Raw genomic sequence first — 24,200 nt, 5'->3', positions numbered from 1 at the left:
GGTATTACAAACATTGGTGTCAGCCATAAACAGTAGAGATTCCAGCACTGCTAATGCCAGTAGAGCTGAACAGGTGTTAGCATCAGTGGGAAAAGTAGACAGTGCCATGTTGTAAATTTGCCCTGAAAAGAGGACAACCAGTTTATGCCAAATCCCAAGTACACAACAGGAGATTTGCAGCACCCATGCAACTGGGGCAAAAGAAAACAAGCCAGGGATTTTACCAGTGAGAAATAACCCTGATTAAAGGGCACACAGCTGGTGCTAGCAGTACTGAAAAGAGGTCTTCTGTCCGTATTGAAGTTGCAACAGTCAAGAGAATGCAGACCATGAGTGTATTAACAGAAAAGCAGGGGAGATATGTTTATTTTTTGCTGGTGACCCACAGTTTTGCCCTCTTCATTCTTTTGAGAGAGAAAGAGACATTTGGGACTAGAAGATAAAAGGATCTTGGGAAATCATTATCTGCTGCAATGGCAACAAAGAAGCCGTTTTGTAAGGCAAAGTACTAAAAATGAAGTGAGGTGTTGAATCTTTAATTATCATGTGACTATTGTGGGGCAATTAATTTTACAGTCCCTGAACAAATGGGTGAAAACACCTTTAGTCCTAAGAAGAAAAAGCAGAGAAACTGCTTTTTAATCTACTTAACTGTATCTAATCCACAGGGCAGGAACCCACTGTGCTAAAATACTGTAAATGGGATGATAGCCTGGCAGAGGTATGTCCACTAACCCGGTTGGAGCTTCACAGAGAGAGGAGATGGAGTTGGAGCATGAAGGTAAACACAAAGAAAATGGGCACCTAAATCTCTCCCAACACCTCAAGGGAGAGATTCTGAATCCTCTTTTTGCGTGTCTAAGTTTCACTTTTCTAAAAAAGTGTCTTGCCAGCATTCTATTCTATTCTATATAGGTTCTTATACCACTCACATCCCCACAGTATCTGAGCACTTTCCAATAGTACATTTAGCAGCTTCATTAACACCTGTTACATGTGGCTTTCCTCCCTCTCAAGCTCAACTCGAGGGAGAACCATGTGAGCAGTGAAGTGTTTTCTTTTGGTAGGGTTTTGATTTTTACAGTGTGAAGTAGTTACCACATTGTTTTGGGGGAAAAAAATGCATTTTCTATACATCCCATTTTTATATTAAGAGTTTAAATAATGTGAATAAATCACAGAGATAATCAAATGCTAGTCTGCCATTTTGCAAATGCAAAAGTCACCTGGACAGCTACATAACTGATTATACACACAAATCAGATACTTTGGTGACCAAGGGATAGTAACTGTAAATGTAACTGTAAGTGCAAAATTGTACCTGGAATCATTTAGGCCTATAACCAGTAATGGAAGGTCCAGTGAAAACTGGGCTAGAATTTTGGCCAAATGTCTCTATATAATCCTCTTGGACTACATCCTTGATAGCAAAAGGGGGAATTTCTGAGTCAATCTTTTTTGAATTCATCCTCTTTAAGAGAGTTCATTTGAAATTCATCTCTCAATGGCATGTCACAAAGGAACATATCACTAAGAAGGGTCTATCTGCACCCACTGAGTTGGGAAAGAAAGGAAAGCATTTGGAGCCCTTACTCAGAGCTAGGAAAAGCCTAATTTTAATTCTCTTGAGTGTTCTTTGCATTAGAAGAGTAAACTGCATTAATCTGACCGCACTGTGAGGGCAATTGGGAGAGCATCTGTGATGAGTACCTTTTATATACTCAATGCATAATTTAAATAATGGAACACAAAACTGGGTTGTTTTGTAGTAACATGAAGTAAATACAGAGTTACTGCAAAATCTTAGAAAGAAATTTAGAAGCATTGGTGTATAGATAGATACACATTCTTTTAATGAATAATTTCTGTTAAAATACAAAACAAAATGTATGGTACTGCCTCATAGACACACCAAACAAACACACAGTCTGAACTCTGCCCCCTTTCTGATGCCAGGGCCTTGTTACATTTTTCTTTTGGGAGTGGAAAATGTTGTAATACTTGCTTATAGAAATCAATGGATTTCTTGGAACACTGTAAGTAACAACTCCAGCACACAGAGGCAGAACTAAATTTCCTACAACTTCTGCCCTCCCAATCAGACGTTACATAAAATCAAAAGAAGACAACAATTTAGCACTAAGATACAGTTGTTGCTGCTGCTGACTATAGTGATCATTACAATATTTACCTAAACTGAAAGAAATTGGTTTTAGGAAATCCTATAATTCACAGCTAGCCTCCTTAATCACGGTTGCAAAGCTGGAAACAAAAAAAGAAAAGTATATCTCTAGTTTGATTTAAAGTGCCGAAATTGTTTTGTATTATTTACAGATTTATTCTTGAGTTGAAAGACTGTACTAGTTACTAAAAATAACCCCCCCCAAATACGAGTATCTCACTAGCATTTTAAAAAGATTGCTCTATGTATGGGTGTATTTTATTATTCTTTTTTGCACAATCTGATCTATAGTAGTCACCAGCATCACATAGATAAGAATTTGAGACTTGTTGTGTGATCATACCTTTGAAGCAGCGACACAAGAAACACAAAACATTGACTCAATACCCCTGAAGACCCAAGGCAAAGGCTTGCTGATGAAGATATATTATTTGTGTTGCTGTGGTGCTCAGAATTGCAAGTACTGTAAGGTTCAATTTTCTTTTCCCACATAAGTCTTACAGGACTTTCAAGATATTTGAAGAGGAAGCAAGTTGTTTGATTTCTGCCTTCAGAAAAAAATAAAAGTGATTTAGAAGTAACTATTCTGCATTCATCTTATAATATGTACCTATAAATTACTGCAAAAAAAGTACAAAGAGGTGAATAGACTATTATCTAAACAGTCCTGTTATTTTACAAGTGTAATTATTCTGTGAATGCTGTAAGAAATTTCCAGCATGGAGGCTCAATATATCAGTAATATAAGAAGAGTCCCTTTAAAAACGCAACAAATGTCTGCAACAAAACAGTTCTCCAAAAAGCACAATGGAAATATACCATGACACAAAGCACAACTGAATGATCATCATACAGTTCCTATTGTTTGTCTCTGGACCCACAAACTTCCAAAACTTTTAATAAAGTATTGCAGTTCCTTTAAAGCTGAAACATACCGTATAAATAACTGATGGAATCAAACTTGCAACTCATTCATAAATCTTTGAATGAAAGCACCAAGTTCAGTATATGTTATCACCTCGTTAGTTTGGATTTTTTGTTTTGTTTTGTTTGTTTCCCCTATTTAAATAAACAAAAGGGGAAACTTTCATCTAAAGCCTCCCTTAAATCGTCTGAAGACGTATATTTATTGCTTTTAAACCTTCAGCTTTTAGAAAATGAGATGAGTAGCCTGTTACCTTCTCCACCTTTTCATATGCAGTATCGAGTCACATGAAAGTGCCAAAATTAGCACTGTCATTCTCTGTGTTGCCCATTAGTTTTACTGCAACACACAGCTAGTGAAACAGTCAAAAATATACCTGTAGTGTCTTTATAGCAGCACAGTCTCCTATTGTGTTTTATCCTTGAATACAAATTCAATATATATTTTTTCTTAGCAAAGAATAAATACATTTTGAGGATCAGTTAGTTACTCATCGAAACACAGCATAAATAAAACAGTGATTTGTTGCTTTCTACATTCTCTACGTCTTATGCTAATGAAAATCACCAAAAGAAAGAGAAAATGCACCTTCCCCAGCATTATTCACATTGCAGTAGACACCACAATTTTGTACTTACAGATCTTAACAGTGAAATGTCTCAGGATCTCTACAATTTTCTGCAGAACTGTTTCAAGCTCTCAGCAAGCCACACTATTCATCCAGGCAGAACCAAGCCGTATGGAATGTCTATGCAGCTGGGAGATAATGGAACTATTTTCCCAGCTGGGACTACAAGCCTTTTATCCACTGAGCATTGCGTGTCTCTTCACTGGTACTACCCATGAAATACACTGCTTTCTTGCTGTATTCGTGACAGGACCCACACGATTTGTGTTTGAATCACATGCACAAATAGCCGCTATGGCTTTTGAATATTCTTATCTGGAAATCTTGTACATATAAAAATCAGTTCTCTACTAATCGTTGTTCATGCAGGCTGAGAGAGCAAAAGCACAGCTTTCACACCAGTAGCATTTGTTTGCCGTGTTGTAGCTGTGCATGGAAGATTAAATTCTTTTCATACAGATATGAGTGCCTGTCAGGTAATCAGAAAACCTGTTTTCTTGAAAACTGGGTCACTAATCAATAGTAGATTTAGAACAGGAGTGGAAATAATTGTGTTTGTTTCCTGGTCCCACAACTGCTCCATGCACTACGTAAGATTAAGCTTGTAGGAAGTCTGTCTGGATTTAGATTACATTCTATCACAAGCTCTCTTCATGAAATGTTTAAATAGCCCTTATGTGCTCTCCATATTAAAAAAAAAACTAGACTTGCTTGTCTAAAGTAATGCATAACCAAATTCTATTTATTAATAAACTTCAAAACCGCTCTGATTTCCACTACTCTTTTTGGGATTGCTCCAGTGGAGAGGCCAAGAGCTGAGGATGCTCCTACTTTAGTTAGTAAATTATTTGCATTCACAGGAGAGAGACATGGAAATGGCAGGTTACAGAACATTTCTGCCAAGAGAAATGCATTGTTTCACTGCTATTGCTTCACCAAAACAGTTTAATGTAATCCCCATGTAAATCCATTAGTTTGTAATAGGATTAATTGCATGCCTGCCTGAGCAATAAGATGCCGAAAGGAAGTGAGAGTCAAACGGCAACAGACATGCACGTGCCAAAAAGACCAAAGTGACAAGCTGGTAAATAAAACAGAGGGAATATTTTATTTTGTTTAGATAATTTGGATTGACTCCAGTAATAAACATAAACCATACATGCAATAGACCAACTTAAACTTCTAGCATAGCTCTACTGACTTTGGTGAATTTACACTAAATTTAATTTGTCCTTTTTTAGTGTAGTCAACTAGATGGTGCCATATCGGTGAACTTATGATCACTTTGACAGCAGTCATCTCGCAATTGTGTGCGATGCACACTGAAATGTACATAATAGCCGGTGTTGCTGTGGACCATTGCCCTCTACAGGATGGAATGCCACAGCAGGCAGTTACAAGCCCTTAGTCTACATAAACCTTTATATGACAGTACTGTAGCTAACATCAATTCTCTTTTAGATCAACTGGCCATATCATGGGGTTTTGAAGATGTTCCTCAGTAAGGACTGAAGTGAGGGGGATCACATTGGTGGGGGAGGGTGATGGAAACAGCACTCCCAAAAGGAGAAGAGATTTCACCTACTTTTTCTGGTTTGAAGAAGCCCTCTGCCACAAGTGCAGGGAGGAAGACTGGTTCTGTAGTTAAGGTCTTAGTCTGCTACTCTGGTGACCCAAGTTCCATTCTTTTCTCTACTACAGACTTCTTGTGTGACCTTGTGCAAGTCATGTAGTCTCTGTGCCTGTAAAATGTGGATAATTGTACTCCCTTAGCTCATTGGTGGTACTGTGAGACTACAATCACCAAATATAATTAAGTATTCAGGTACCATGGGGCTTGTATAAATACCATAGAGAGACAATAGGGTGTATCTGCCAGTGACCAATGTGGCGATAACTCCTCCTCTGTTTCAATCTACTTTTAACCACTCTTCCTAATTTCTAATGCAATATTTTGAAGCTCTATCATGCCTTCCATTTGAGGATCTCAAAGTGCTTTTCACACAGTTAATTAAGCCTTCCAATACTCTGTGAAGTAGGTAAATATTATTATTAATAGAGCTATATTTAATTAGGGAGGAAATTCTTATGGATTTTTGTTATTTATCATTAAAATTCTTCTAAAGAATGTGGGTGTCTTTTCTAAGTTATATACAAAAGAAAAATCTAAATGTAGAAGCAAATACTTGCAACGTAATAAATTGGTCATCTTGCCATAAAACAAAAATTAAAATTGAAACAATTTCTGTGTTTTGAGAAAAATCCCCTCAGAACAAATGGTGTTGCCTAGTAAGTTGTCTATACTGCTGGGCAGGAACAGGAATTTTCATTTAATGGGAAAATTGGACATTTCTATTTTTTTAAGCATTTTCCAGAAGAAAAGAACTTGCTTCAGAAATTTTCCAACCAGATCTAATTGTGTGTTAAAAATGTCAATAGAGAAAAAATAAAAATCCATGCTATTCTCCTATCCATGCTGTACTTTCAGAAATCTAAAACCCTTAAAAGAAGTTTCTTCAAAAATGAAAACTAAAACACACCTGTTATATTTATAAAGTACTTTTCACTTCTGTTAACATGTTGCAAAATAATCACTGCATTACAAAATAACCAAGAAAAGTACTAAAGTGAACTCAAAAAAGGATTTCAGTGGGATTTCTCCAGTAGACAGCAAATCACAGGGAAGAGTTTTATCAGCTTAAATCTAGCAGAACGCCAATATGACTAAAAATGTCACAGTGGAAATTAATGTATGAATTGAAAGATAGGAATTAGAAGGCTTTCATCTGATGAGTTTGTTGAGAAAACTTTTGAATGTTTGGAAGATATTCTTTCATGCCCCATTTTCTTTGTAAAAATAAGAGATTTCCCAGCCTCAGATTGCTAGACCACATGAAATGGTCAACACAAACCCATGTAATTAATCTAGCCTATCTATATTGGTTAGGGGATCTTTAACCAATGAGGTTAATTGAAATTAACTGCAAATGACTCCAGTGTTTTCATCACAAAATAAAGAAATGGATAAAGAGAAAGAAGGAGAGAGTGTTGTCCAGTACCAAGAACCTGAGTTAGGAACCGGAGGCAGAATTGAGAAAACAACTCAGAATTCCCCTTGGGCAGCATCATGGCTTTTCCATAATTGATGTTTCCCCCTCAGTAAAAAGTGAATTATAGAAATGCTGTGATGCTGTCAAAGGTATACATATCACAGCCGATACACCTGCAAAAAGAAGTAACTTTTTCATCTTACCTCTGACATTTTTTTTTTTTTTGAAGAGTTGGGCTTTCATTTTTTCATTTCCTCTTCAATATGTCCAATAGAAACATATAATATGTGTATCTTAAAATAATGTGCTAAGTCACTCCAAATGTGAGATGCAGACTGTGATATAAAATCTAAGATGTTTCAGGCAAGTTCATAAAGTGTATTAGAGCAAGGATTTTATATCAGCTGTATTTATTTCTGATGGAATCCTGCAATGTAGTATGGGTTCCTTGGCTTGAAACTAGTGATTTGACTGTAGAGTGACCAGATGTCCCGATTTTATAGGGACAGTCCTGATTTTTGGGTCTTTTTCTTATATAGGCTCCTATTACCTGTCCCGATTTTTCACATTTGCTGTCTGGTCACCCTATTTGACTGCCAAGCGGCAGTGAATAATATAGGGCCCCGATTCTTTTTGCTGTACTCACTTTGAATAATCCCATTCATTTCAATAGCACGACTCATATAGACAATTTCTATTCCATGTGAGCAAAGGCATCAGAATCTCGGTCAGGATGTTTTTTTGTTTTCGTTTTGGCAGTGCCATCTACTGGTTGGAAGCTGAATTATTAGGAGTTATACCGTCTGTACGGTTTTTGTTATTATCAGGTCTTTGTTGATCTCTCTGTATCCTAAGCTAGTTACTTGGGCAACACTGAAAGTGGGTTCTATAGGTCCTGTCCTGTACTCCTTACACAGGTAAAACTCAGTTCAAACACAGCTTTTAGTTAAGTTACATTCCATCACTGCCAGTTGGCACAACTGTGTTTACAGAAAACATATTTTAAATCAATGGTTTTTTAAAAAGTTTCCTAACACATGGGAAGCATAAGTGCAGAATGAGCCACAGGGTCTATGAATAGGAAATTGGATTTCTTGCAATCATTTCCTAGACACTAAAATGGAAACCATTTTCACAGAATTAACAGCTTTGTGTAAACTAGATTTGTGGTTTTCATCAGAAGTTTTGGCAGACAGATATAAAAACCATTTAATAATTACTGTGGACATATGGTTGTTATTCTGTTTACTAATACAATTTCTAATCAGTTTCCCATGTGTAAAATAGGGATAATAATATTCTTTTTTTTTAATTGAATTGCTATGGTGTGTCTTATGCAGGAGGTCAAAATATCTTCATGGTTCCTTCTAGCCTTCACATCTATGAAAAAATAAAATATAACCGTAAGAATGAAATGCAGCACTCACCATTAAAAATCATCATTTACCTATAGATATCACATAGTGGTTTCTGAAACTTTATAACCTTTCCCTGTGATTTTTAAATCCTGATTTAATTTGTCTTCAGTCCTGGTGAGTGTATATGGAGTAAATAGGAACAGAAAATGGTTGAAATATAAACATTATGTGAGTGAGATTCTACAGTCTTTTTATCACCCAAAGTGGAAGCTGGACTTTTGAAATTAACGAGGTTTCATGGTCTTTTTTTTTAATGACCGTACTGCAAAAGTCCCTCTTAATACAGAGCTTTATATTGATGAATATGTGGACAACATAAACAATTTAGAGTAAATTTTTATAAATTGTGTATTCTTATAAAGTGAAAACTAATAGAAATATGAAGTCAATGGAACTATGCCAATTTACAACAGATAAGGAGCTGGTGCATAAGGCTTAGCAAGTTATATTAAAAATAAAATACTATATATAAGTGATTTAATTGATTAGTGAAAAATGTAACATAGCTTGTCAGAAGAGCTAAAAAGGAGAACAAAAATAGTTTAAATGATTCCAAAGCAAAAGAAATCAGACGCAGAATGAACAATAACTTGTTCAATTTTCTTCAGGTCAGTATGCTGTCAAGTAATGGTGGTTCATTTCTGCATGGTTTGGCATAACAATTAAATGTCTTGCATGTTAGATTTCAATTTAAATGTCCTATGTGCAGCTCATCTATATGTTCAAATCTTTGGTGTGTGTTTGTGTGTGTGTGTGTGTGTGTGTGTGTGTGTGTGTGTGTGTGTGTGTGTGTGTTTGTGTGTGTGTAGAGTATTCATTAATATGCATTCCATTTCGAAAAATGAATACCACATTACATTTCAGAAAATAAAACCTCAGACCTCAATAAATGCAATTATGGTTCAAAGTTCAACCTTAACTCTGTCCACTTGTGTCTCTGTCATAAAACAGGCATACTTTTTAATCAAACTATTTCCCAGTTAATATAATGTGTCAGTTATTCTTCGAGTGCTTTATGTTAAAGTTGATTAGTATCTTTCAAAATGTAAATGAAAATTTGACAAAATATTTTAAGTGATATTTTTCTGTGAGTGCCATGTAAAGATGGGTGGGGGGGAAAGCTCTTGTAATGCTAAATTGTGTCAGGTGACTGCAACCAGGAAATGAAGATCAGTCTTTTGCCAGCACTTCTGCATATTACACCCTCATCACACCACGCTTCAAGGTTGTTTGTTGTGACAACTAATCCTGGCCATATCATGCACTTGGGGGAAAATCCTAAATGCCAGGGAATTATGTGATTGTCAAATCCTAGAGTTTATTACATTCACATTGTTTTGTTTAAAGAGATATGGAACACGTTTACAGACGGCTTGGCCCCTCCAACCTGCACATTTACTGATATCTGTAGGGAAATCCCATGAGTCAGAAGGCATCTCTGGAGGGCTGAGTTATTTGTATGTTAGATCCACACCTCTGCACTAACTCTTCACACTGTCCACCCGTTCCACACACATACTTCATGGCAAAATGATTCCCTGATATCAACTATAACCCCAAATAGCCCCTCTACTGAGATTCTGGTATGCAGAGGCAGAAATCAATATAAGGCAATACTGACAAGGCTCAGCATCAACTCACACTGCATATTCTCCACCAAGTACACAGAGGGTGATGCTGTGAAAAAATGCTTTGTCTTCACTCCATCATTCCAGACACATTCCTGTGTCACAGGGCCCTGGCCACTTAGGAATCCTGGGGAGTTATTTCCAAGATCCTTCAGGAACAGGGCCGGCTTTAGGAAGTGCGGGGCCCAATTCGAACAGTTTCAACAGGGTCCCGGCAGGGATGACTAAAAACAAACAAACAAACAAACAAACACGTGGGGCTTGTACTCACCGGGTGGTGTTCTGAGTCTTTGGCGGCACTTCGGTGGCGGGTCCTTCACTCACTCCAGGTCTTTGGCGGCACTGAAGGGCCCGCCGCCGAAGTGCCACTGAAGACCCAGAGCAAGTGAAGGACTCGCTGCTGAAGTGCCGCTGAAGACCCGGAGCGCCGCCAGGTGCGTAAAAATTAAAAAGGCGCCTCTAGCCAGGGAAGGGATTCTCACTGGGTGCGGGGCCCTCTTAGGTGCGGGGCCCGATTCGGGGGAATTGGTGGAATAGGCCTAAAGCTGGCCCTGTTCAGGAAGAAGGGAGGTGCATGCTGTGGAGCTGATGATCACCCATTTCTCACAAGCCCGTGTGCTCTTTTGTAACTTACTTTCTCTCCAGTCCAGCTGAAGAGATCATAGAGCTGCATCACATTGATTTAAAACTACTTTTCTCATCTCTATAAAGTCAAAATATTGGTAATCTGTGGCAATTCTCAGGGTTGTGAGGCACCTCGTCACCACTTGCCCTTAGCTGTGGAGTCTTGTCTGTGGGTGAACTCCCTCAAACCACCATCATCTGGCAGCACAAGCAACATCTTCCAGCCTCCTCAGATCTCGCTCTTTCTGTACAGATTAGCAACAGGCACATACCATTCCCCAGGTCTTCCAAGTGCCCCTCCGGAGTGCTCTGTCTCTGTTCCCCTGAAGACTCACACTGCTCTTAGAGCATCTATTCCCAAAGGAATAGTATACACTAGCTAGTGAGGTTAAACTCAGGATCACTGCTTTGCTTAACACACACACACACACATACACACGCACACGCACACCCACTCACACGTATAGGAGTGATAACAAGAATAAGTTTATTATCAAAGAACAGAGATTCAGATGATAGAGCCTAAGAATATTGGAAACAAGTGGTTACATATAAAACTTTCTAGAGACTACACTTAACTAACGAAGCATTCCCCTATCTCCCACAAGATAGCTTATCCCAAGTTCCTTCCCTGGTGTTTTCAACCAGATTGATTGATATCACTTTTCATAAGATCAACCCTATTGGCAGCTTCTTATCACAGATTGAAGGAATACCTGGAGGTTCCTCTGAATCCCAGATATACTTTAAAAAGTCAATTGTCTTCTTCTGAAACAGGATAAGTCCTGTCGTTTTTTTTTTTCCTTCAGCCCTCATAATCTGTCAATTAGCATTTTGCTCAGACTGTAAATGGATCTTCATTGTGAACCATATATTACTCAATTTGTGCATGACCATCTCTTCTATCCTTCTGCCAGGAATGTGGCGATTACCTTTTGGTGACCTGTCTTAACTCACAAACTTAGAGAACATAGTTTTTTGTGAGTATGTATATATCTATATTTATATATTTATCTATTGTATATCTACATCTATCTATACCTATATCTGTTCCCTACATATATTTCACAATTCTGATGGTGACCAGTATCACATAGATGTTCTTAGAAACCTTATATGACATTATTTTGCTGAACACAGAGGTTTCCTGTACTCCTATGTCCTCTGGCATTGGAATCAAGAGGGATTTGTGTCACATACTCCAATGGTGGAATGTTAGCCTGGCATAATATATTGCAGTCCAGACAATGTACCTTTAACACAGTGTTCCATCTTCTTCTGTTACTCCTAAGGATTTTGTTTTCCCTTCAAGGAAAATAAAGACAAAAAAGATTCTGCTGGATTAGTGCAAAGCAGTTTCATCTAGCACTGAAGAATAAACTTTTTGTTCACTGACAATTTTGAAAAGTTAAAAAAAAAAAGAGTCAAACATAAGGTTTTATTTGACCTGAAATGAACTTTTCATTTCAATTTTGAACATTTTTAATGTTTTAAAATATTTTAAAATAAATTAAAGTAAATTTAAAAACAAAAGATATTTTGAATTGAAAATCTAAATATTTCATTTTCATAGAATCCCAGAGTCGTTGAAATATAGGGCTGGAAAATACTTTAAGTGGTCCTTTAATCCACCTCCTGTGCTGAAGCAGGATCAGGTATGCCTCGACCATCCCAGAGACATGTTTATCTAACATGTTCTTTAAAACCTCCAATGATGGTGATTCCACAACTGTCCTTGGATACCTATTGCAGTGCTAGACTCTCCTTATAGTCAAAGTTTTTCCTAATATCTAACTTAAATGTCCCTTGCTGCAGATTAAGCCCATTACTTGTCCTACCTTCATTAGATATGGAGAACAATTGAACACAGTCCTCTTTATAACAGCCCTTAGCATATTTTAAAACTGCTATCAAGTCCCTCCTCAGTCTTCTTTTTCTCAAGTCTAACATGCCAAGTTTCTTGAACCTTTCCTCAGAATTCAGGTTTTTAAAACCTTTTGTCACTTTTGTTGCTCTCCTCTGTTCCTCTCAAATTTGTCCACATATTTCTTAGTGCAGTGCCCAAACTGGACACAATACTCCATCTGAGGGCTTCCTCAGGCCAAGTAGAGTGGAACAATTACCTCCCATGTCTTACATATGACATTCCTGTTAATACATCCCAGAATATTTGACTTTTTCACAACTACATCACATTATTGACTCATATTCAATCTGTGATCCACTATAACCCCCAGATGCTTTTTAGCAGTACTACCACCTAGCTAGTTATTTATCATTTTGTACTTGTACATTTGATTTTTCCTTCCTAAGTGAAGTACTTGAACTTGTCTTTATTAAATTTCATCTTGTTGATTTCAGACCAACTCTCTAATTTGTCAAGGTTGTCTTGAATTCTAATCTTGTCCTCCAAAGTGCCTGCAAACCTTCTCAGATTGGTGGAGTCTGCACATTTAATAAATATAGTCTCCACTCCATTATCCAAGTCACTAATGAAAAATATTGAACAGTGCTGGACTCAGAACTGTCTCCTGTGGGATCTTATTAGATACATCCTCCCAGTTTGATAGCAAACCATTGAAAACTACTGTCTGAGTATGAAGTATCAGAGGAGTAGCCGTGTTAGTCTGTATCCACAAAAACAACAAGGAGTCCGGTGGCACCTTAAAGTCTAGCAGATTTATTTGGGCATAAGCTTTTATGGGAAGTCGGTTTTTTACCCACAAAAGCTTATGCCCAAATAAATCTGTTAGCCTTTAAGGTGCCACCAGACTTCTCATTATTTTGTCTGAGTATGGTATTTCAACCAGTGGTGCACCCATTTTATAGTTATTTCATGGAGATCACTTTTTCCTAGTTTGTTTATGAGAATGTCATGTGATAGTGTGCCAAAAGTCTGATTAAGACCAAGATAAATTAAATCTACAGCTTCATCCCTATCCCCTAGGCCATTAACTCTGTCAAAGAAGGAAATTAGGTTGGTTTGGCATGATTTGTTCCTAACAAATCCATGCTGGCTAGTCCTTATAACCCTATTATTGTGCAGGTGCTTACAAACTGATTGTTTAATAATTTTTTCCAGTATCTTTCCAGGTATTGAAGTTAGGCTGACTGGTCTATAATTCCCCAGGCCCTCTTAGTTCCCCTTTTTTATGATAGGTACTATATTTGCCCTTCTGCAGACCTCTGGAACCTCACCGAGCCTCCGTGTGTTCTCTAAGATAATTGCTAACAGTTTCAAGATTGCTTCAACTATTTCTTTAAGTACCTTTGACATTGTTTAAATGAAAAGTTTTGATTCTTTTGTAATTTTGGAACAGGTTTTTGTGTGATGATTCACCGACCATGTTCAACAAAGACCAGTATGGGGTTATGTCCTCCCCTTGCCCTGTAAACCTGGGTGCCCCTGGGCTGACCAACAGCCTGCTTACAGCTCAGAGACCTCACCTGGCTTCCACCAACCTGGTTACTCTTTTCAAGGTGACACCATCACTGAGTCCTGAGTTTCTTCAAAACCATCTCCCCTGTAGTGTCCAGTTCCTCTCACTGGAACACTCACAAAACCTCATCAAATCCATTGTTTCTTTAGAGAAACAGTACACAGCACTCACCTATTAGTTTGGCTGAGGACTTTACCTTTCTGTTCGAAACATTGCACTGAGACGGTTGTGTAATAAAACTAGATCAAGTTTATTAACAAAGAATAAGAGATACCGAGCAGGAGGAATTGGGATAGAAATAGTTAAAAATCCACAAAAAAAGAAAAAAATACATTTATAAGATGAAATCCTAACTTAACTAGAGTATTTTGTTCAAAGCAGATTTTCTTACCACAGTTGTCCTTCCAGCATGGCTGGACAGTTCTTAACAAGGATCCAATCACAGAGCCCAAAGTGCTTGGTTTCTTTGACTCTTCAGGTGAACCATGCCAACTCTCTGGGGGCAGAGGTATGCTGGAGGGTAGGCATAGGGTCCAGAGTGACCTAGACAAATTGGAAAATTGGGCCAAAAGAAATCTGATGAGGTTCAATTAGGACAATTGCAGAGCCCTGCACTTAGGACAGAAGAATCCCATGCACTGCTACAGGCTGGGGACCAATTGGCTAAGTGGCAGTTCCGCAGAAAAGGACCTGGGGATTAGAATGGACAAAAAGCAGGATAATGAGTCAATAGTGTGCCCTTGTTGCCAAGAGATCTAATGGCATACTGGGCTGCATTAGTAGGAGCATTGCCAGCAGATCGAGGTTAGTGATTATTCTTCTCTATTCAGCAATGGTGAGGCCTCATCTGGAGCATTGCGGCCAGTTTTGGGCCCCCTACTACAGAAAGGATGTGGACAAATTGGAAAGAGTCCAGCAGAGGGCAACAAAATGATTAGGAGGCTGGGGCATATGATTTATGGGGAGAGGCTGCGGGAACTGGGATTATTTAGTTTGCAGAAGAGAAGAGTGAGGGGGGATTAGATAGCAGCCTTCAACTACCTGAAGCAGGGGTTCCAAAGAGGATGCAGCTAGACTGTTCTCAGTGGTGACAGATGACAGAAGAAGGATTAATGGTCTCAAGTTGCAGTGTGGGAGGTCTAGGTTGGATATTAGACCTAGGAGGGTGGTGAAGCACTGGAATGGATTACCTAGGGAGGTGGTGGAATCTCCAGCCTTAGAGGTTTTTAAGGCTCAGTTTGACAAAGCCCTGGCTGGGATGATTTAGTTGGGGCTGGTCCTGCTTTGAGCAGGGGGTTGGACTAGATGACCTCCTGAGGTCTCTTCCAACCCTAATCTTCTATGATTCTATGAAAATGGCTTTATGCCTCTGCTTATATCTTCCAAAGTTCAATGGCCTTGCTTCAAGAGTTAGGAAGGTTTCCTGGATCTGCAGCTTTCATCTCCCATAAATACTGCTAAATGGCCATCCTCCATACCAGTTTGTCTGATGGCTTTGTCTAGCTGGCATGTAAATATAATTTCATTGTTTTTCTTTTCTCAGTTTATATTGAAGACATACTCCAGCAGGAGGAACTGTATATATATATTTTTTTTGTCGAGAACAGAGTGACTTAAGCCCTGCCTGCCAAACACAGTTTCAGTTACAATCAGCTGGTCAGGCCAGCTGACACTCATTGCTACATACTGGGAAGTCCCTGGCCTTCTGGCATTGGGATGCTCTTAGTGTCACACTTGGTTTTATTTTTCTCCAAATGAACCATTCAGTGAAATTAACATGAGTTTGTGAAATGTTTCAGTGACACTAGAATTTGTTTCTTTTTTCTTCAGAAAAATGTTTTGGTAGAACAAGTTCACCCAGCTCGAGTTTCAGCAGCAATCTATTATACATACAGTATATGTTTAGCTGAATTTTTTGCTGCACCTAAAAAAGAAAATGAAAACCACTGACATTCCTAGATGTTTTCATACCAAACTCATCAAAAAGTCAAAATTATTATTTGTAGCTGTGAATTCCACACAGATCTTTTCTCAACTTTATCTGAAATCTACATGTTCTTTATTTTACTGCGGCTATGACCTTAATTTTACTGGTTGGGAGGTAGTGACAAATCAGATATGGGACAAGATATAATCGCTAATATAGAAGTGCAACCATTAGTAATGTTTTAATTGCACATAGGCAGTAATTAGCCATCAGATGAACTCATATACATAAATAAATTAAAAGAAGACCTTTGAACATGAGATTCTATAACACAATAAAGGGGAGAGAGAGCATATATTGATGAAGTTAGTCCCTATTTTAAGGTTCAATGGTTGCTCTTAATCTTCAGAATAAGCAGAAGGGTTGGATTGGAGTTAATTCATGCAGAATGCATTGTTTGTTAAGGATAATTTTTCAGTGAGGGGAGGGGAGGTGGGCGATTCCCTTTTAAACTGCATGAATAATGCACGGAGCCAAAGTTTGCAGTAAACTGGTTTCTCTCATTTCATTTGATTGACATTACTCTATCTTTGCCATTGCAATTCTGCCACATAGCAAAGGATTTGAAAACTTTCTGTCCTCCACAGATATTTAGTTCCAAATGAAAAAAAAAAGGAGGGGGGGACGGACCTCAAATCAATACCTGTGAGCTTATCTATAATGGGACTGGAAGCTCTTTAACCCTAGAACTGAACTGTCAGGCCTGATTGGAGATAATTGGACAATGAAGCTGTAAAACTATAAGTAAAAATAAACATAAAAGCTTTTTATTGAAGATATTTTTAAAATAGCTGCTGGTGTTGTATTGAATGTGGTTTCCATTTCGAATACACATGCAAGTACAATTCATTATTAAAAGTTTTAGACAGCAAGACAATTATAACATTCTTAGTAATGCTTTTTAGCACCCTCACGATGGCTTTGTGGCTTTATTTTTTTTATTCATAGAATTTACCTTAAGAAACAAATTGTTTTTGTTGTTTGTTGTTGTTGTTGCTTTAGCAATCAACAGGCTGACAAAGCACCAATTGTGTCTTCCGATTTTTAGGTTTTATTTGTGGCTGCTGCTTCCTGGATGTGAAGTATCAGATAAGTGGGTCACTTCTCAAATTGATTTTCCTTAAGGAAAAGAAAACTAGAAGAATGGAGGCTGGAACTTGCAATGCTGCACTTCTTCAGCTTGCTAAATGATTGCTGGATCAATGTCCACCCTCTGTGCTCTGCTGAGGTCTACAAAGAAATCAGTGACTATAAATGTAGAGTACAAGACATCACTCAATGGGTGTCATCCGGAAGTAGTCAGGTAGCTGTGAGAGAACATAACTTGGAAAACTAGACTAAAATGAATTCATTTAGAAAAGTTCTTTGCCATAAGAGCTTAGTGTGGACTTTGCAAGTTTCCCCATCCAATAAACTGTGCTTAACTGTTACTAATGCACTTAATTTATGTGGACACATCACAATTAAAACAGAATACGCTGTGGCTCAAATAGAAAATGCCTTTCATTTTGAACTAGAATGCAAGTCCAAATTGTTTCAATGTACTGAAATGTGGAAATCGCAGTTCAGTTTATAGAGAACCCTGATTTACAGTTAAACTATTGTGTGTGCACAGCAGGAGGCAGGGGGATTTCATTGTAAAAAGAACATTGGGCTTTGATTGTAGGCTGTGGGAAAGGGAATGCTGGTATATTGCTATTCTGGAAAATCCCTGCCTGTGGCCTCCCTAAGTGTGTGACTGCTCCATAACATTATATATTACTGATCAAATATGAATGATATTAAATTACAAAAAGTCTACATTAAAGTAACTTTAATATCCTCTCTTAAACCCAGAGAAGCAGAGAAACTCAGAGTTAAAGCTGATATCCTGGCTGTCACTTCTCTCCTAGTAGATATTACTGTGAGAAGGAAAGAAAAAAGCACCACTGAGGGATTCAATTTTAGTATTTTGTCTCAGACTTTTATTATTAGTAGTACTCATTTGTCTCCAGCGGTGTCTGTAAGTAACTAGTCTTTGTAGAGCTTGGACTCTTTGGTTCAAGAAGGGGGCTCCAGCATTTGGGGTATAGCATACACCTTAATAGGCTCCCAGACTAAACTACTAGTGTGTGTGACTGTGATGGAGTCTTTGTTCAACCTTCCCCTCCCCACGACTTTGGAGTGTGAGGTCTTACTTGTGAGGGCACACATGAGAAGACTATATTTTACTGGAGTGCTATGCCAGTGCAAAATGTGGAGCTCTTTCTCTTTCTCTCTACCCATTTTGTGCATTCATGATTCAGCCATGCATAAACTGGTTCTCAGGGATTTAAGGACATTACATGGGAAATTCAACTATTTGGCAATTTTTTCCCATTACAAATAAAAAAAAAAATTCAATTTTCCTAAATTCCCCTTCACAGAATCATAGAATATCAGGGTTGGAAGGTCACGAGGTCATCAACTCCAATCCCCTGTTCAAAGCAGGACCAATCCCCAACTAAATCATCCCAGCCAGGGCTTTGTCAAGCCTGACCTTAAAAACCTCTAAGGATGGAGATTCCACCACCTCCCTAGGTAACCCATTCCAGTGCTTCACCACCCTCCTAGTGAGAAAGTTTTTCCTAATATCCAAACTGAACCTCTCCCACTGCAACTTGAGACCACTACTTCTTGTTCTGTCATCTGTCACCACTTAGAACAGTTTAGATTCATCCTGTTTGGTAGTTGAAACCAGCTATCAAATCCCGCCTCATTCTTCTCTTCTGCAGACTAAATAATCCCAGTTCCCTCAGCATCTTCTCATAAGTTATGTTCTCCAGCCCTCTAATCATTTTTGTTGCCCTCTGCTGGACTCTTTCCAATTTTTCCACTTCCTTCTTGTAGTGTGGGGCCCAAAACAGGACACAGTACTCCATATGAGGCCTCACCAATGCCGAATAGAGAGGAATGATCATGTCTTTCGATCTGCGGGCAATGCTCCTACTTATACAGCCCAAAATGCTGTTAGCCTTTTTGGCAACAAGGCACACTGTTGACTCTTATCCAGCTTCTCATCCACTGTAAACCCTGTGTCTTTTTCTGCAGAACTGCTGCCTAGCCACTCGGTCCCTAGTCTGTAGTCTGTAGCAGTGCAAAATCCCGCAAAATCTTTTTGGATCTATTGCAATGTTTTGTTTTGATAAAATAAAATAAAAAAATCCTTTCAATTCCAGCATTAAAAGTAAAATAATAATAATAATAACAATAATAATAATTAATAATAAAATTAAAGGAATTTTGTTTTGAAATGCCTTCTTGAGGCATTTCTACATTATTGAAATGCTTGTTTTTGTTTTTGTATTTTCTAAATGAAATATTGTCAAAATTGTCACTTTTTTCAAAAGGTGTCAATTTCGACAAAAGCAGCATTTTTCATTCTAGTAAGGACAAAGTTTTAGCTGGATTTCTAAGCTATAGTAATATATTCAAGGAGTCTTTCCACTTACTTCTGTTGGTTTTGGATTGGGCTCATAATTTCTGGCCTTTCAATGCCCACCCAGAAATATAACATATTATTGAATATGGTGGTAGATATTACAGTGAAATCTATAACTTTGTGTATTTCCATTGCGTGTGAGAGTGAGAGAGAGAATGAGTATTCTTTACAGTTCATGGAAGTTAATCTCAGAATGTGCAAACTAGGATGTTTTATGCTAGACATCTAAATCCATATTTAAGCATCTAAATAAAAGCAATCTAATCTTCAGTTGTGCTGAATACCTGCAGCTCTGTCTGAAAATTTTTGGCCTTTTATTCCATTTGCCTCCAATATGTAATCGCAATTTTACTCTAAGGTCAAGTCAGACTCACTATCTCACATCATAAGGGTCTGATTGTCCCATTTAGTGGAAATAACCATGCAGAAGGAAAAGATGTACTGAGAAATTTGCTGCAGCAGGGTAGCACTTACCGATTTTTGTTCAATGACCCAGGTGCAGCTGGACTTAGCTATTAGCAGCACTATGACCAAAAAAGAACAAAGGACAGTATCAGAGCCATTGTAAAGTCTTTGTACATACAGGTGGCCAAAGGATAACAAAGCAAAAGGGGGACATCAACTGGGGACTGCTGCCAGAAAGGGACCATCCTACATTAATAAGTTCTTTGAATGTGATTGTGCAGGAACTGTACTAAGAATGCTCCAGAATAGAAGAGTTGATGACAGCTTACTACAGGTGAATATTTCTCTTGACCATAATGAACTATGTACTACTATTTGCAGCTATGGAAAGTAATCAACATTACTGGTGCCAAGACATGTTTCTAGACCTCCCTTAACAGGTACAGGAGTTATAGCACCTGCTATGTCACAGTTCCAAACGTCGGGGCATTCATAAAGCATATGTTCTTTAATGTCCTTCAATGGCGCAATCAAATTTTTGTCTGTCTAAAAGGAGGCAGGAGGCTAACATGATGCTTTTACTTGTGTTCTGAATATACATTTGCCACGCAACCCTTGTGCGGGAATTGGCAGCATGCAGCACGTGGAGCTTTGACTGCACTTTTGGCCAAGTTCTGCTGTACATTATATTGGTGCATCCAGAATAACATTATGGACTTTATTCAGATTACTCCAGATGTTTGACGCTGTATTTAAGAACAGAATCTACATCAATTTCTTGTTTGACCACATCAGTGCCTTCCTACTCAGTATTCAGGAGCGGCGCCAGGGTTTTTGGCACCCTACGCGGTAGTCCTTCCGTGCTCCCGGTCGTTGGCAGCAATTCTGCAGCGGGGGCGGGTCCTTCCATGCTCCCGGGGCGGCAGGTCCCGGAGTGAGTGAAGGACCCGCCGCAGTATTGCCGCTGCTGACCCAGAGCGCGGAAGGACCCCCCCCCCCGCTGAATTGCCGCTGGGGGAGGCAAAATGCCCTCCTCCCAAATCCTGGTGTCCCAGGCAACCACCTAAGTCGCCTAAATGGAAGCGCCGGCCCTGTCAGTATGCACTTCATTTGTGCAAGCCCAGCTCATGGCTATCTACACTGTTTTGGAGAAATGCTTTTGGAATTCCTTATGCATTTTTTCTCTAGCTGCTGATATATTTTGTGAGTTGTTTTCCTGATGCCTGCTGCACAACAGGGAAGATCAATCACTAAATATCTCTCAGACCCTTCTTTTTCATTTCCAACCCCCTAGCTTCAAGATCAGTCACTCTACTATATGCCGTCTGTTTCCTCCAAGCGTCTTTCTCTGACTGTGCAGCCTCAAACTCAGGCAAGAGTTGAGTATAAGTCATTTCAAAGTGATTTTTTTTTGCTTATCCTAGCCTCAGTGTTGCTGCTCACATAAAATCCAAATCAGGTTGAGCCAATAAGCCTCTCACTCATTTTTGTGGTGTAAAGTTATTGCATCTCTAGCATCTATTTGGCAGTGATAGTTGCAGCTTCATTCATGTGTTCTCCAGCCTTGTGTTTCACATAAAACAATTGGTTATTTTTTGTAAAAATTATGGGTCAAATTCTCTCATATGTCAAAATATGCTGGGAGGGGAGGGGGGACTTTCAAGGAGCTGATTCTATGCCTTGCACAGTTCCACCCCTGACTCCAGCCAATCATAGAGCAGCTTCCAGGCAATGCCAGCAGAATTGTCTTCTATTCTGAGAACTGTGAGATCAAAGCCCCCTAACTTCCTGCCCCTCTCAAACTCTCACATCCTATCCAAGGGATGAGAGAGAGCTTAAAACGGGTATCAGCTATGCCACCCTTAATGCCAAGTGAGAGAGAAACCCATTTTGCAACTCCAGATATAATTCCACATTTGTTCTGTAGTAGCTTAACAAAAATACTGCTATTAATCTGCACTAGAAGTAGGGAGAAAAGAAAGTGAGGTTTTGATACAGGCTAAAGTTTGCTGAAGAAGTAATGTCTGTAAAGATATACATGAATTGCATCAAAGGAGATTTCATCATTGGTAAGATATTCGGCGTGGCAACTGCTTACTTTCTCTTCAATCTGGAGTACAAGTGCAAGGGAGCAGATAACAATTGATTAGAGAGACACAGGCTGGAAAATTTTAAAAATGAAACAAATAGATAGCTTAGCCAATAAGGTGGTTTAAATTAACCAGACAAATCTGAATTTCCTCTGGAAGCACTAGATATTACAGCTGCACATAGTGGCCAGTGTTCCTTTTAAATGTATATGCAAGGATCTGCAGGACTAGAAATCAAGTTTGTGGAGCTTGGGCAGTTGATGTTCCCACATTATCACCAGGAGGCCAGGTAGTGCTACCTCCAAAGAGCCCAATGGAGATTAGGCACAGCAGGAAGTACTGCCTAAAGGGGCTAGAGTGACAGTACCCTGAAACCCTCTGATGGGCCCACACTTACTATTTAAACTAGGAAGTTGTCTGAGCCACCATGCAGATGTCTGGTTTGCGGTGGCTCCAGATCTTGCCTCACTTTTCAATCTCCAGTCTCCAACCCTGACCTGACTCTGATCCTCGCTCTTGCCGATTGATCCCAGCTCTAGCAATTACTCTGATCCCTGCTCACTGATTACTGTCTTGTGGTCATATTTGACTTTGGGACACCAGGCCAGCAGTGACCACTACAGCAGACCACCTACTCCTGCTTCCCTTGAAGTAGACCATTAAAGAAGTATCTTGTCACTGAGATAGCATTATAAGCCTTTTGATAGCACCAAATCCCCATTAACTATATAGGCCCTTGAGGTCTTGGTTTACCACATCTTCATTCCTTGCTGTCCTTTACAATACAAGACCATACTGAGCATACTTCCTTCATATGTTCTGTGCACATATCCACTTTCCCTTGGCATGGTATTTCCTGTAGATCATTCTGGGAGTTACAGTTCTAACTCTCGCTGATTGTACGTGTCCACCATGAGCTCCCCGCAGCAGCTTTTGTGAATTTCCAAATCACTGCTATATGGTAGGTCCCATTGGTGCCCCATATGGAACTCCCCTTATTAAAAGCAGGCATCTGAGGAAGGCTTTAGAGACAGTTTCCAAGATCCATGCTGGGCTGTGGACTCTGGTAAAGTTGTTTTCATTCTTCAGAACACTTCATAAGGAAAAGGTCCAACTCCCCTCCCAGTGCCTGCAGTGCATGGTTCTCAGTTGGGGTCGCAGGATCAAACTGTACATGGCTTAGTTTTCTGATGTTGAACTACACATAAGTTCATGAGGCCATTGTGTTGGGATTAAAGAGAGGATGGACCAAGGAAGATGGGATTTGGTTTTGCCAAACCTCTTCTGTTGGGCTTCGTTTTGTAAACCCAGCACCATGGCTGATTTGGAATCTGGGTCCATTTAATGAGAACCCCAAAGTCTGGGGAAGGAGAGTGTTTGGGTATGGTTTTGGTTCTTATCTCAGTAACAGACAAACAAACAGGGTTAGTTTTGGTTTTGCAAACCTCAGAGCAGTGGTGATTTGGCTCTAAACTCCTTTTACATCTAAAGCATCAGAGATCAGAGAGGTTTGCATGATAGGGTCTGGCTTGGGCCCATCTCTAAAAGGGGTTGGCTTTTTCTTCTGGGAGGCTTATGGATTGCAACTTATTAACCTCAATTCCTTGGGAGGGGATAAAGCCATGTGGTTCACTAAGATTATATACTATGTGCAAATACCTGCTGTAGAAAAACCAGATGCCTATTGTGGAACTTTTTCTTTCAGAAGTGTTGTCACTAAACTAGCAAACAACGTGAGGCTGCCACATATGGATCTATGATGGGGCTACATGGGGTTTCTATTTACAGTACTACCAAGAAGGTGAGGAGCCAATCCAAGAACCACTCTGATTCCCAAAACCCTGTAATATCCTTAGTGTTGTGATAATCAAGTCTTGATCAACTTAATCCAATCCATCTTGCAGGACGATCCATTAGCCCAGACAGTGATGGAACTGTCTGAACAACTGAGAACCAGAGTCAAAATGCAATACTCCACACAGGATGGGGTAACATAGATTGGTGGCACATATATGTACCATCAGGGCAACCCGCATTGGATGTGCTTCTCGTCTGCCCTAACTGTCCATTGGCAGGCCATTTTGGCCACCTTCAGACTCTCCGTATGGCTTCCTATGTCTTCTGGTGGTCCCTCAAGCTATACTACCAACTCTTTGGAGCATTCTAGATTGTCAGCAAATCAATCCCATCACCTTCAAATTGCAGATCTCCTGGTCCCTTAAGATATACCCTGTTTTCCACAAATCCCTCTTGAAGTTTTACCCTGGAAGTCCCCTTTTCTGACCAGTCCCAATGGCTGCCCCTGCTGGTCCAGGTCCAAGAGCATGAGGAATATGTAGTCTGCACTATCCTTGACTCTAGAC

At 39.3% G+C, this 24,200-nt stretch overlaps 2 protein-coding genes across 3 annotated transcripts in view; both read right to left on the bottom strand.

Annotated features, from left to right (window-relative positions):
* CNTN6 (contactin 6) overlaps positions 1-3,952 on the bottom strand; it is a 222,840-nt gene extending 218,888 nt beyond the window's left edge. For both annotated transcript variants that reach the window (XM_050957317.1, XM_050957318.1), the window contains exon 1: positions 3,746-3,952. The gene's annotated coding sequence lies outside the window, so the exon portion shown is untranslated. The remainder of the gene's footprint in view (positions 1-3,745) is intronic.
* Positions 1-24,200, bottom strand: part of LOC127053138 (neural cell adhesion molecule L1-like protein) — a 1,307,741-nt gene that overhangs the window by 682,692 nt on the left and 600,849 nt on the right. The window lies entirely within an intron of this gene.

Source organism: Gopherus flavomarginatus, chromosome 6, assembly GCF_025201925.1.
Source record: "Gopherus flavomarginatus isolate rGopFla2 chromosome 6, rGopFla2.mat.asm, whole genome shotgun sequence".
Lineage (NCBI taxonomy): Eukaryota > Metazoa > Chordata > Testudines > Testudinidae > Gopherus > Gopherus flavomarginatus.
This window is presented reverse-complemented; position numbering and strand designations above follow the sequence as displayed.